The sequence below is a fragment of the Bicyclus anynana genome, chromosome 16, assembly GCF_947172395.1.
Source record: "Bicyclus anynana chromosome 16, ilBicAnyn1.1, whole genome shotgun sequence".
Lineage (NCBI taxonomy): Eukaryota > Metazoa > Arthropoda > Insecta > Lepidoptera > Nymphalidae > Bicyclus > Bicyclus anynana.
The window spans coordinates 1,203,545-1,216,072 of NC_069098.1; the positions used below are offsets into that span (position 1 = coordinate 1,203,545).

At 35.4% G+C, this 12,528-nt stretch overlaps 1 protein-coding gene across 1 annotated transcript in view; it reads left to right on the top strand.

Moving 5' to 3' along the window:
• The first annotated feature begins 293 nt into the window (after positions 1-293).
• LOC112047561 (neuroglobin-like) overlaps positions 294-12,528 on the top strand; it is a 98,716-nt gene continuing 86,481 nt past the window's right edge. Inside the window, exons 1-2 of the mRNA XM_024084705.2 lie at positions 294-387; positions 10,800-10,942. The gene's annotated coding sequence lies outside the window, so the exon portion shown is untranslated. The remainder of the gene's footprint in view (positions 388-10,799; positions 10,943-12,528) is intronic.

Consider the following 12,528-nt stretch of genomic DNA (forward strand, 5'->3'; position numbering starts at 1 on the left):
ATTCTGGGTCAGAAACGAATAGTGAAAAACACAGCTGGATGGTATTTTTTAATAGTAAAATTTTGTCCTAATTATTTATATTTTTAAATAAACTTTTGATACTTAAGGTTATTGTAAAAGTTTGTGTTAATTAGTTATTTAATGTTTTTAGCTCAGCTTTATTTGCGTTTTATCTTTAACATATTAAAAACACGCTGACTTCATTAGTTTTTCTGACTAGAGATTCGTGCTAAGTGTACCCCCAACCTAACCCACTTTCGCTCCACTGAAACCTACACTTTCAGTGAGTGAGCCGCGAACCGCCGCGCCGCACGTGTGTAGCGCCTTTATGTTTTTTATGTTAATGTGAAAGGAGCTTAAGTGCTTACTTGGATTTCCATACACGCGGTAAGTGCTAATTACAGGTTCTAATGACTTATTAATTACACGGAACAGAATTAGTTTAATTAACGAACGGGAAGGAAGTTTAGGTGTAGAATAGATTATTTAATATAAAGGTGTTCACTGCTCGTTGGTTCAATGGTTGAACTTTTCAGTTATAAATGAGATCCTAGGTTCAAATCTTGGTTTTGTTTTTAAAACGAGATTTTTCATTTCCACAGCCCGGAGTAGGAAACAAAGTGTATAAATACTTATATTCTTGTTTCTTGTCCTAATTTCAAGACAGTAATTTTCTTAACGGAAAAAGTTTTAGTTTTTTTGAATTTAAGTTTTTTTATTTAAGTACGTTTAAACTATCGCTTGCCTGCGATCTCACCCGATGGTAAGTGACGATTAAATCTGAAAGTGTGTCGCGTTGTAACTAAACTGTAAATTCATAGTTTACTTAACTTAAAGCTCATCATTAAAATAATTTCACATGAAATAGATAACTTTAATAAAAACTTTTTTATTTTTTTCGCGCTTCGAACTTGAAACCTTGCTATCCCCAGCTAAACAAAATAACCACTAAGCCAGCAGCAGATCGTTATACAGTAGTAGACATTCGAAATATAGTTACCGCTTGGAGCAACATATTTCAGTGAAGGAATTTATGAGTGTAGTAATATTTATCGAGCTGCCATATTTACGATGTTTTGGAATAAAAATAGACCTTCGAGTAATATTTCAACGCTAAATAAGACATTTGATGGAGCGCGCTACGTATATTGTAATTCATCAATCGATGTGGGAGGCTTTGTTATTGAATATCGATAAATACTCGTTTTTTTATAACAACAATATTCATAATAATTATTGTTATAGGATAGGTCTCGCTGGAGAGACTTATCCTACATTAATGATTTTGAATATAGTATTTATTGACTTTTTATAAGGTGGACTGACACGCGCAGAGATTCGCTGGATGAAGGTGGCTCAGGATCGTGATTTGGATGTCCTGCAGTGGATGCCTATCGGTTGATATTATGATGATAATGGATAATGATGAAGAGTTCAATGATTGTCTTCCGTATTTGCGTCGATGATCCAGGTGTGTTTCATGGCTCTCGACTCTTATTTGAGAGAAAGAAAAGACGTTAATTTTTGTGCAACACATCAAAAAGCCTTACACTAATTGTTGCGTGACGCCTCAACCACTTGGGCATATCGAGACCATAACCCAAGTAGAAAAATTATCAAACACTACTTTGTTATGTTTGGCACAACCTTGAAAAAGGTACCAGCTCAGTATTCTGCTGCATGACAAAGCAAGGTATTCAGCTGGCACCATAGGCGTATAAGGGGGCAAGGAGGAGGGGTCGTTTTGTTTTCAAGATTTTATACATGCCTTTTGTTAGACATAGATCTTCTAAGCCTTAGTTTATAAAAGCTTAAAGTTAGTGAACTCATGTTTCTATCATAAGCAGTTACCGTACGATTAATATGGTAGGCAACTATGGAGTGACTTTTTTATGTAATCTATACTAAAATTTTAAAGATTTTGAAAACTAGAGACTAGAGAAACCACTAGAGAGCCACGTTATTTGTGAGTATCAAAAGTTATATTTTATCCATATATTCTCATGGAAACAGGAACTACGTGGGCGAAACAGCGGAATGTCGGCTTGGCAGCAAAAATATTCATGGCGGAGGTACTTTACAGTACGAGCTCAAATGCTTTATTCTGATAAGATACAGGAATGGCACTCAACATTTTCCATCAAAACAGTGAGTTGAAAGTAACAATAAAGTGCCGCTGAAGAAGCATAAAACAGCTTTAACAATAACCCATCAAAAACGGTCATTACATTTTTTCGCTTTGTCCAAAAAGCTCTAGAGAAATAAAAATGTCTCCATTCTCTTGAAGATTTTAAAAGGCTATAAGAAAGTTTTATGGCGAGTAAAAAAATTAATTTTACGCCGTTGACTTTCGAGTGCGGCTTCTAGTTTGTTTTATGGGCTGTTAGTGTTTGCTCTCGATTTAGTCTAAAATTGTTTATGGTAATTAGATAAAAAACTGAGAAATTAAAGAAAAAACTTTGTTAATATGATTCCTATTATATATACTCATTTCTTATTATAAACTAGTAGACGCCGCGCGGGTTCGCGGTGGTTCCCATTCCTGTCGGAATACGGGGATACAGTATAGCCTATAGCCTTCCTTGATAAATGGGCTATCTAACACTGAAAGAATTTTTCAAATCGGACCAGTAGTTCCCGAGATTAGCGCGTTCAATCAAACAAACAAATAAACTCTTCAGCTTTATAATATTAGTATAGATATAGATACACATGATATTTAATTTTAGAAATTAAATATCATGTGTTTCAAACGTAATAAAAAACATCGCGAGGAAACCTGCATACCTGAGAATTTTCTTAATTCTTAAGTCTGCCAATCAGCATTGAGCCAGCGTGGTGGACTACTAGCATAACTCCTCTCATTCTGAGAGGAGACCCATGCTCAACAGTGAGCCGAAAATAGATCATGATAATGACGTGCAAACGAGTCATATAGTAAATATCATATTATTCATTATCAAATCAGCCAAAATAACCATCTTAATGGCGCATTACAGGTCCAGGCATCTATTCTTAAACAGGTAGGTAAGGGGACTTAGAGCCGAGAACCACTATGATGAGCATTTTTTTTATAAATCCCGCGTAAATAACTGACTTTTAGGGGGAAAAAGTTGCCTGTGCTCTGGTCCATTTCTAAATTAACTCTGTACCAAATATCATCTAAATCGGTTCAGCCGTTTAGCCGTGAAAAGGCTACGTTAGTAAGTTAGATTAAGGTTAGGTTAGGTTACAGAGTTATTTTCGCATTTATAATATTAGGACCTATGGATACTCGTAAACAATTTCACTTTTTTCAGAAACTGAAGTTCTAAGGTTCTGAGAATTAGTCTAGTTAGTAAGGTTAGTTTCTTTAAAGTTAAAAATATTTTTGTGATTCATATTTTACAAATCCCTCCGATGAATCCGTGGCGCATTTGACGGCCTCCGTGGCGCAGTGGTGTGCGCGGTAGATTTACAAAACGGAGGTCCTGGGTTCGATCCCTGGCTGGGCAGATTGAAATTTTCTCAATTAGTCCACGTCTGGCTGGTGGGAGATTTCGGCCGTGGCTAGTTACCATCAGCCAGCAAAGACGTACCGCCAAGCGATTTAGCGTTCTGGTACGATGCCGTGTAGAAACCGAAAGGGGTGCGGATTTTCATACTTCTCCTAACAAGTTAACCCGCTTCCATCTTAGACTGCTCACACTTACCATCAGGTGAGATTGTAGTCAAGGGCTAACTTGTAAAGAATAAAAAAAAATGAATCATAAAGTTATAACGGTATAGAATCTATTTGTGAAATGTGAAATTAGATTCTGTAATTGTTAATCGTCATTCACCCAGGTGCTTATATCTGTCAGCGTGTGTGTACTGTGTGCTGTCTCTCCGTCTGTCAGTGCGGTTATACAAACCATTTGGTGTATCTTATTAGATACACGTGGAAAGTTTGATATGTCTATTTAAAGAGAACCCGCCTTTTATTTATGAAACGTTTCATTAACTGGAATTGCGTTTGCCAGAGACAAAGTTATTATACGTTTAGCATAGCCACATAATACATTATAGTAACTAAGTTTAAAGGACGTGATAGCCCAGTGGACATGACCTCTGCCTCCGATTCTGGAGGGTGTGGGTTCGAATCCAGTCCGGGGCATGTACCTCCAACTTTTCAGTTGTGTGCATTTTAAGAAATTAAATATCACGTGTCTCAATCGGTGAAGGAAAACATCGTGAGGAAACCTGCATATCAGAGAATTATCTTAATTCTCTGCGTGTGTGAAGTCTGCCAATCCGCATTAGGCCAGCGTAGTGGACTATTGCAATTACCCCTCTCATTGTGAGAGGAAACTCGAGCTCAGCAGTGAGCTGAATATGGGTTGATGACGACAAACTAAGTTTATTCAATAAATAAGTAGCCAATAGATGGGATGGTTGAAAAAGTGTTCAAATATAGTATGAAGTTAAATGAAGGTCTATTTCCAACGCCCAAAATTTTAAATTCATTTTTTAAATTTTGGGCGAAATCAATTGAAAATACTGCTCGAAAAAAGCGACGTTTACTTGGGAATGCATTTGTTGTATTTGAACGCTTTTTTAACGTCCGTTAAAAAAACTCTCGTGCGAATGGGGGCTAACGCGCCGATGATTTATCGTGAAAATTATCTTGTCGCGTATTGTAAAGGTCGCGAAAGCCACACTTGATCCCCAATTCTCGTCAGGTAAACAATCTGGGCACGTCGTCTAATATTTATGGTTCCCGCACGGCTCAGTCAGGGCCCGCTCCAGTGGGCCCGGGCCCACGGATTTAATTACGGGCCCAGAATACCTTCCGCTGAATGCTAATCTTATTTCTTGTGAGTGCCTGAATAATGGGTAAACTTTACAATAAGGTAAAATACAATACTTATACACGGTATATTTATAAAGAGGAAAAGTTTGTGAGGTTGAAGGGGGGCAATCTCTGGATCTACTGAACCAATTTTGATAATCTTTAAATATACAGGATTATATTCTTTAAGTAAAATTAATTAAAAGAAAGAAACTAGAAATAGAGAATTCCACAGTTTTCCTGGGAGTGACCTTGGATTCTAAACTTCAGTGGGGTGCTCATATAGAAAAACTGTCAGGTAAACTCAGCTCAGCTGCTTTTGCAGTGAGAAAAATAAGACAGTTTACTGATGTTGATACAGCTAGACTTGTTTATTTTGCATACTTTCACAGCGTAATGTCTTACGGTATTTTGTTGTGGGACAAGGCTGCTGATATACATTCTATATTTGTACTTCAAAAAAATTTTAATAAAAACAATTCAACCGACTTCCAACTCAAAAATTAACTTAAACTAAAAAGCAAAAAATAACATCTTACTTATGTGCTACCTTCTGATCAGTTTGAAGGCGGTGCCAAGCCAGTGATGTTTTAATTTAAGCCGTTTAAATTACAAAATTTCTGTGGTTCTTTCAGAAACGGCTTTAATTAAAACATGACACTGGATTGGCACCGCCTTCAAACTGATCAGAAGGTAGCACATAGGTGAGATGTTATTTTTTGCTTTTTAGTTTAAGTTAATTTTTGAGTTGGAAGTCGGTTGAATTTTTTTTATTAAAATTTTTATTTATTAATTTTTAGTGTTAGCACACCTACTGAGTGTAACCAAAAATTAATAAGTAATTAGTTCAAACGTTATTTTCTTATGATAAGTCCAAAAAAAAATACTACATTAACTCATATACAACATTTCACTCCCCCTTTATCCACACGTAATATGAATATTCAGAAAAACGTGAAAGGTGACTGTCCTCCGTCTTCATCACCAGACCCCCTATGCAGTCACAATCCATATGGTTGGAAAGTTCTCATCAATATAAAATTTATCAAGTCCAAACACAAGGTAGCTACTGTGAACCGTCGTGGAGTTCCCTTAACTCTCCTTCATCTTCGTCACCAGACCCTTAATACAGTCACAACCCATCTAGATGTAAAGTTCTCATCAATACAAATTTATCAAGTCCAAACACAAGGTAGCTACTGTGAACCGTTGAGGAGTTCTCTTAACTGTCCTTCGTCTTCATCATCATACCCTTAATACAGTCGCAATCCATTTAGGTGGAAAGTTCTCATCAATACAAATAAATCAAGCCCAAACAAAAGGTACCTGATGTAAATCGTTGACGAGTTCCATCGTCTGTGTTTCGGCTCCATCATCAGACCAACTCCAGAGCTTCATAAAATTGTAGTGGTTTAAAATACCTTATGGAAACACTAACAAACGCACTAGCTACCTACGATTTTTGAAAGTTCCCCTCGATTTCTCCAGGATACCATCATCAGATCCTGACATGAAAAAAATGGGACCACCCTGGAATCAAACCCTTCAAAACAAAAAAAAAATTTTTAAAATCGGTCCACAAATGATTGAATTTTCGCTGGACATACATAAAAAAAAAAAACATACATACAGCCGAACGTAGAACCTCCTCCTTTTTGGAAGTCGGTTAAAAAGAGCAATTCGAGCAATATATCAACTAAAATCACGCGAGTCCCTTCGTCAAAAGTTTAAAGAAATAGGCATTTTAACAGTAGCCTGTCAGTATATATATAACAGTATAGTTTATGTAAGACAAAATATTAATTTGTACAAACGAAAAGGAGATTTAAACCCACGTCTTACTAGACACGGGCATAAGTTAGTTATTTCTGCATATCGTCTCCAAAGAGTTAAAAAATCTTTTGTGGGTTTGGGTGTACTCTTCTATAACAAGATCCCCAAGACTGTGATGGACTTGCCAATGCACAACTTTAAGCAATGTGTTAAAAAACAATTACTTAGGTTTACTTACTTACTTACTAGGTTACTACACTATTGATGAGTTCCTTAACGACAAAGGTGCTTGGAGGCCATTGGATCAGCTTCCACCTTCACACAGGAAATAAAACTATAAGAAATTGTAATTTAATTGTTATCAAATGTAAATTGTAATACTGTATGACATTTTCAAAAGAGCAACTGTTAAGTTTCTTGCCGGTATCTTCTCAGCAGAACCTGCCTTCCGAACCGGTGGTAGAATCTTTACAAATAGTCAACTGACGTGTCAAAAGTGCTTGTAAACTGAGCCTACTTGAAATAAATGAATTTTTGATTTTTTTTTAAAGTGTCTAAGAAAACATGTGTTCTGAAATAAATATTGTCGGAGTAAAAAATATTTCTTTTGTAAATAGATCTTATATTGTGTCCCTTTTATCGCATCCTTATATTATGACCTAGCCAAACTTTTTCACTGATTAATATCATGAAGTAGCTTAGTAGTGAAGTGCGGAGTGCCAGTTGTAATATCTCGTCGATATTACCTTCGATAGTCGATAGTCTTACCACTACTATTACGTATATAAAATGCAAGGATAGATAAAGGCGTGTATTACATGAATAATTGAATAGTCGGAATTATTTGAATTACTTTGTATGAAAACATAAAAATAGTTATGCCGTTCGGCTCCTATAAGTGGACTTGTCAACACCTTGAAGTTATGGGAAATACTCCGCAACACCATTTATACAAAAAATAACGTTGTTTGTGAGCATCATTGGCATGAAAGATTTTATCCCCGTATTTCCACGGAAATGTGTGTCGATTTTCATCCTACTTACAAGTTGATTTTTTTTCTTTGTTTTAATTTGTGTAAAATGTAAATTTCTTTTTTAACACTTTATGCATGCTATCTTTAAGTAAAGTTATATGTATTTCAATACCATAGTTATTAGGTTTTTGAATTCTGTATACATATAAATAAATAAATAAATAAAGTTATCCCGCTTCCATTGTAGATTGCATCATCACTTCCATCAGGTGAGATTGTAGTCAAGGGCTAATTTGTAAAGATTAAATATTTATATTAAATAAAAATTATGAAATCTCTTAGTTCGTGACACAAAATATCTATATTCTTTGTCTACTCGTATTACAAACAGCTGTAAAGCTAAGTTACTTAGTAGCCTTTATCGATATCGTGCAAATGTCACTTACATACCGTACTCCCAGTTGACTGGACGTAAACAATACAATATTCGGCTAGAACTCACTGAAACGCTAAAAGCTGTTCTAAGTTATATTAAACTCGATTTGTACAGAGATAAACTTCGGTTCACTTAGGCCAAAACCCATTTAAACTTTTCTTTGGCTCCTTTTGTGTTAAATTCTCAGTATTGGAGCTTTATTAAATACTGTCCTTTTAACTAAATGGTCCATTTAGTTGTCCTTTTTACAAAAATGGGATAATTTAATAAATAAAAAAGTCTCACTGTTTCTAAATGCTCCTAGTAGAGAAATGAAAATACATTGTTTCACTAAAATCGATAAAAATGTTGTACTTACATTTAATTAATTTCTTACATAACATACAATTTTAGTGAAGTATAAATCGATAAAAATCTTATACTTACAGTTGATTAATTATTCACTCAACAAACAATTTTAGTGAAGTCTTTACTACAATTTCCCTAATGTGAAGACGCGCGTCGAATTTAGAACCTCCTTCTTTTTTCGCTTAAAAATGTGTTGATACATACGGAAAACGGAAAATCCATTTTTTTCATGTTGGTGCATAAATCATCGCATATCATAATATTTTCCTCATAAACTCATATTACATATGATAATATGTTTGTTTTTCACCTATCCGCTAATGTGACGAAAAACTTGTAGAGCCTTGGCATAGCGAATTTCCCGCGCCTACATCGTATCTTCTCAAACGCGCGAAAGAGACAGAAACAATCAGGCTGTTAGTTAGTACGGGACGGACTGATACAGCCTGCCAAAGATTAAAACAAATACGCAGTTATCTTTTAGATCGGAAAAGTTTGTCTCCCAGAGTATTCTTTTCAGGAAATATTTATTGCTCTAATAATCATAAATTATTTTTTAATAACTTTACTATATGAAAATAATTTGCGAAAGTAAAAAAAAAATCAGTAGACGCCTAATTTTTATTAATTTAATATAAAAATGTAATTATATTAGAATAACTGATTTTAATACCTATTTGATGTTGAAATATTTATTGACGACTTATAAAACGCAGTTAGTAATGATGTGGTTTTTAACCGAGAGGTCCTGGGTTCGACTCCCAGTTCGGGTCAAATTAGGATTTTATATTTTCTAAATTGGTTCAGGTCTGTTATGTTGATAGGCATCGGCCGTGGCTAGTTACCACCTTATCTGCAAAGACTTACCACTGAGCGACATAGAGTTTCAGTGTAATGCCACGTCGAAAGCGTTAGAGATATGGATAGAAGAAACATCAAATTTGCTTGACAAACTTAGCTTAACCATTAAGTAACATTTGACAAACGCTTCAAACAAATCCACAGATGATAAAGTTGTCTGACAAACACGTTTGAATTGACAAAAAGTTTAACCGTTTGTAAGGTCCATAAAGACATCTTCATAAGATCTCGACAAATTACATTCTACGTACTAGTAATAAGCTACCGTATAAATACTTAAGTGTTTTTTCACTCCGGATATAATTTATTGCTCATTAATTTTTTATCAGCAGTAACATCCGTCGTAAATCAAGTTACAGCGTTTTAATTACACCCAAAAGTTAATTCCAGCCAATTTACAGCTTCTTCATTATCTATTCAAGTTTTGGTACAACAATGGCGTATTTAATTGGTCGTAAACGTACCGACTATGTCCATTGTTCACAGTGCGGGCCGTATGGGAAGTTCTAATTTTTTTTTATTGTTTTGGTAATAATTTCTACAATACTGTAATTTATATAATACTGTCTCGTTAGCCTAAAGCTATGTAGATTTGGATAATGAGGTCCTGGGTTTGCATCGGGTTATGTAATAGAAGCCGATGCCCTGCGGTTTCGCCTGCGTATTTCGTTTGCGTTGGAATACAGGGATAAAATATGCGACACTCGCAAGAGACGTGGATTTTAACATGCTAAATTTTTCTTAAAATCAATTCAGTAGATCTTACTTGTACAACTTCACAATGTTTACTTTTATATAATATTAGTATAGGTTGAGATTGTTTTTTCAGTAGCAGCCTTCGCCAGATAACTGAAAAGTCTTTAAACTATTATTAACTGTGGCGATGGATTGCCACGGAGCCATATGACTGGTGACTAAAAACATAATTTCTCAAAGAAAATGCAAAAAAGATACGCTTTTTACATATATCTCAAAGACCCTCTCTGAGGACCTTTATGACCTAACCATCACGATCCAAACTCCATAATTACCTACCCTACTTTTATTAAATGTCGATAGTATAGCCATTACAAACATTCGCTCTATCTCAACGATTAATTTAATTATCTAATTTAGTAGTTTCAAGGCAAGCTTTTAATGGCCGGGCGTTATGTGTATTGCCTGAAATCACAAACAACTATTAAAACCAGAAACTGCGCTGCGATATAACTCCTTTGTGAATTACATTTAGCATTTCCTGAAGATACCGTAAAGAGTTTATTTATTTATGTAACTTATAGCTTAATTAAACCTACTTCATAGTTTGTTCATGTAGATCGTTTATCTATTTGTATGGATTGACGGGTTATCTCCAAATTATAGTATTTTATAATTAAATCTATCCTCAGTGCTTTTCCTAGTTACAAAAAATATAATAACTTACGTGATTTTACTGGCCCGAATATCTATAAATCCCCCGATCGACTCATTATCCCATTTCATTCTCGATTATATAAACAAAAAACATTGAAATACAAAAGCTTAAAAGTATATTTTATGAATATTATGGTATGTATTAATAAATTGAGAAGTGTAACATCTGCATATTCCTTTTCAGGTTTCATAGTCTTTGACGATATCGCCGAGCTAGGGCAGTCTCGACGCGCGCGTCCCCGTCGCCGCTTCAGTGCGGAGGCTCTGAAACGGTCACTGAAATAAGAATATAACGTGGGTTGTAGTGTTGTGTTATGTGCCAAAATGGTGAGTTGTTTATATCTAATTGTTGTGACAATCTATATTTATAATCTTTGACATTTTTTTTCTAGATATATTTTTATGTATTATAATGTTTGATATTAATGAATTAAGACAATTTAATTTTTATATTTAAGTACAGACGTGCGAGAGTTTTCGTTTAAAAAGTAAAAGTTTGTAATTTTTTATTTACTTTCTGTTGATGTGGATTTTTTAACGCTGAGTTGAATATATTTATAGTGGTTTATTTAGAAGTTATAACAATGCTTTCGTATTCATACAAAACTAAAGATAATAAAGATAAACATAACAAGACTATCTTTACTGTTTACTTATTACTCGTAACTATTAGTTATCTTCTACTGGCTGTAACCCGCGGTTTTACCCGCGTAAATCTTGTTTTTGGGGGAATTTCTGTAAAATGACGCATTCTGTATGCTACTTCACACTAAAATTCTTTCATCCAGATTCATTATACTATAAATGACTAAACTGACTTTATTTTTTTAGAAGATTAAAGGATTTATGAACCCAAAACTAGTAATAAGTGTTTTGTTACTGTGATAAGTAAGGCCAAGACCATAGTGTGGCACCATGGTCTTGAGCCGCATGTCTCTAACTTCTCCTTGTTATCCGCCTTCACCGGTGCAAACCCAAGGTCCGAGTCTCAGAGGAGACGAACTTAGATAGTAATTCGGCCCATCCCTTCTGCGTGCCCCACCAGGCGATGCTTCAGCGCTCGCCCAAATCCCCCGGAGACGTCGCTGAGGTCAGATTGAGGAGCCCACGGCACTCACACAATCAGAAAGAAATCAAAAGTGCTAATAGTCAACCCTTCCGATGACCAACCCGTATGCCAGTGTGGTGATTATCGATATTCGGTGTTACCTTAAGGTTTAAACTGCCTCGTTGGTCAAGGGTTTAGCCTGTGTGGCTACACACTATATCCTGGGTCGAGTTATTTAAAACTGAGTGGTCGTTAAAGAATTTAACATCATGGCCCTAAGAACGCCAACCCACGTTGGCGCAGCGTGGTGGGTCTCAGGTATTATCATACAAGGAGAGACTTAGCACTGCAGTGGGCATTCAAATAGGCTGTTAATGATGACCGTCAATGGACAAGCACACCAAACGGACAGAGTTTGACGGGAAAATCGTAGGAATTACATGTACTTTTAGTTCTCGTTTTATTTTCATTGATTTTCTGCATTTTAGAGTTTTATTGCATAAAGCAGAGTGCATTTTTAAGTGCACAAGTGAAGTGGAGGTAAAGCAAGAGTGTTTTGAATGATTAATTCGATTTTCTGACTGGACTCTATTAAAAGTTTTGGTAACCTTTCTTATTAAAGCATGACATGACTTGACTTAGGAGTTAGGACCGACTTTCGGACAATGGACGTTAGACTATATGTGACCACTTTTGCCCTAATAACACCAAAAATTTCATGAAAAATATATTTCTTGAGAACTGACTATATGCAACAACTATGAAGCGAAAAAGGCACACCAAACAACAGGTGGGTTATTCTGTAACGAAATTTGTATTGTAAGTGTTCGAATTCACCTCCATCTTTCTTTTTCTATAAGATCGT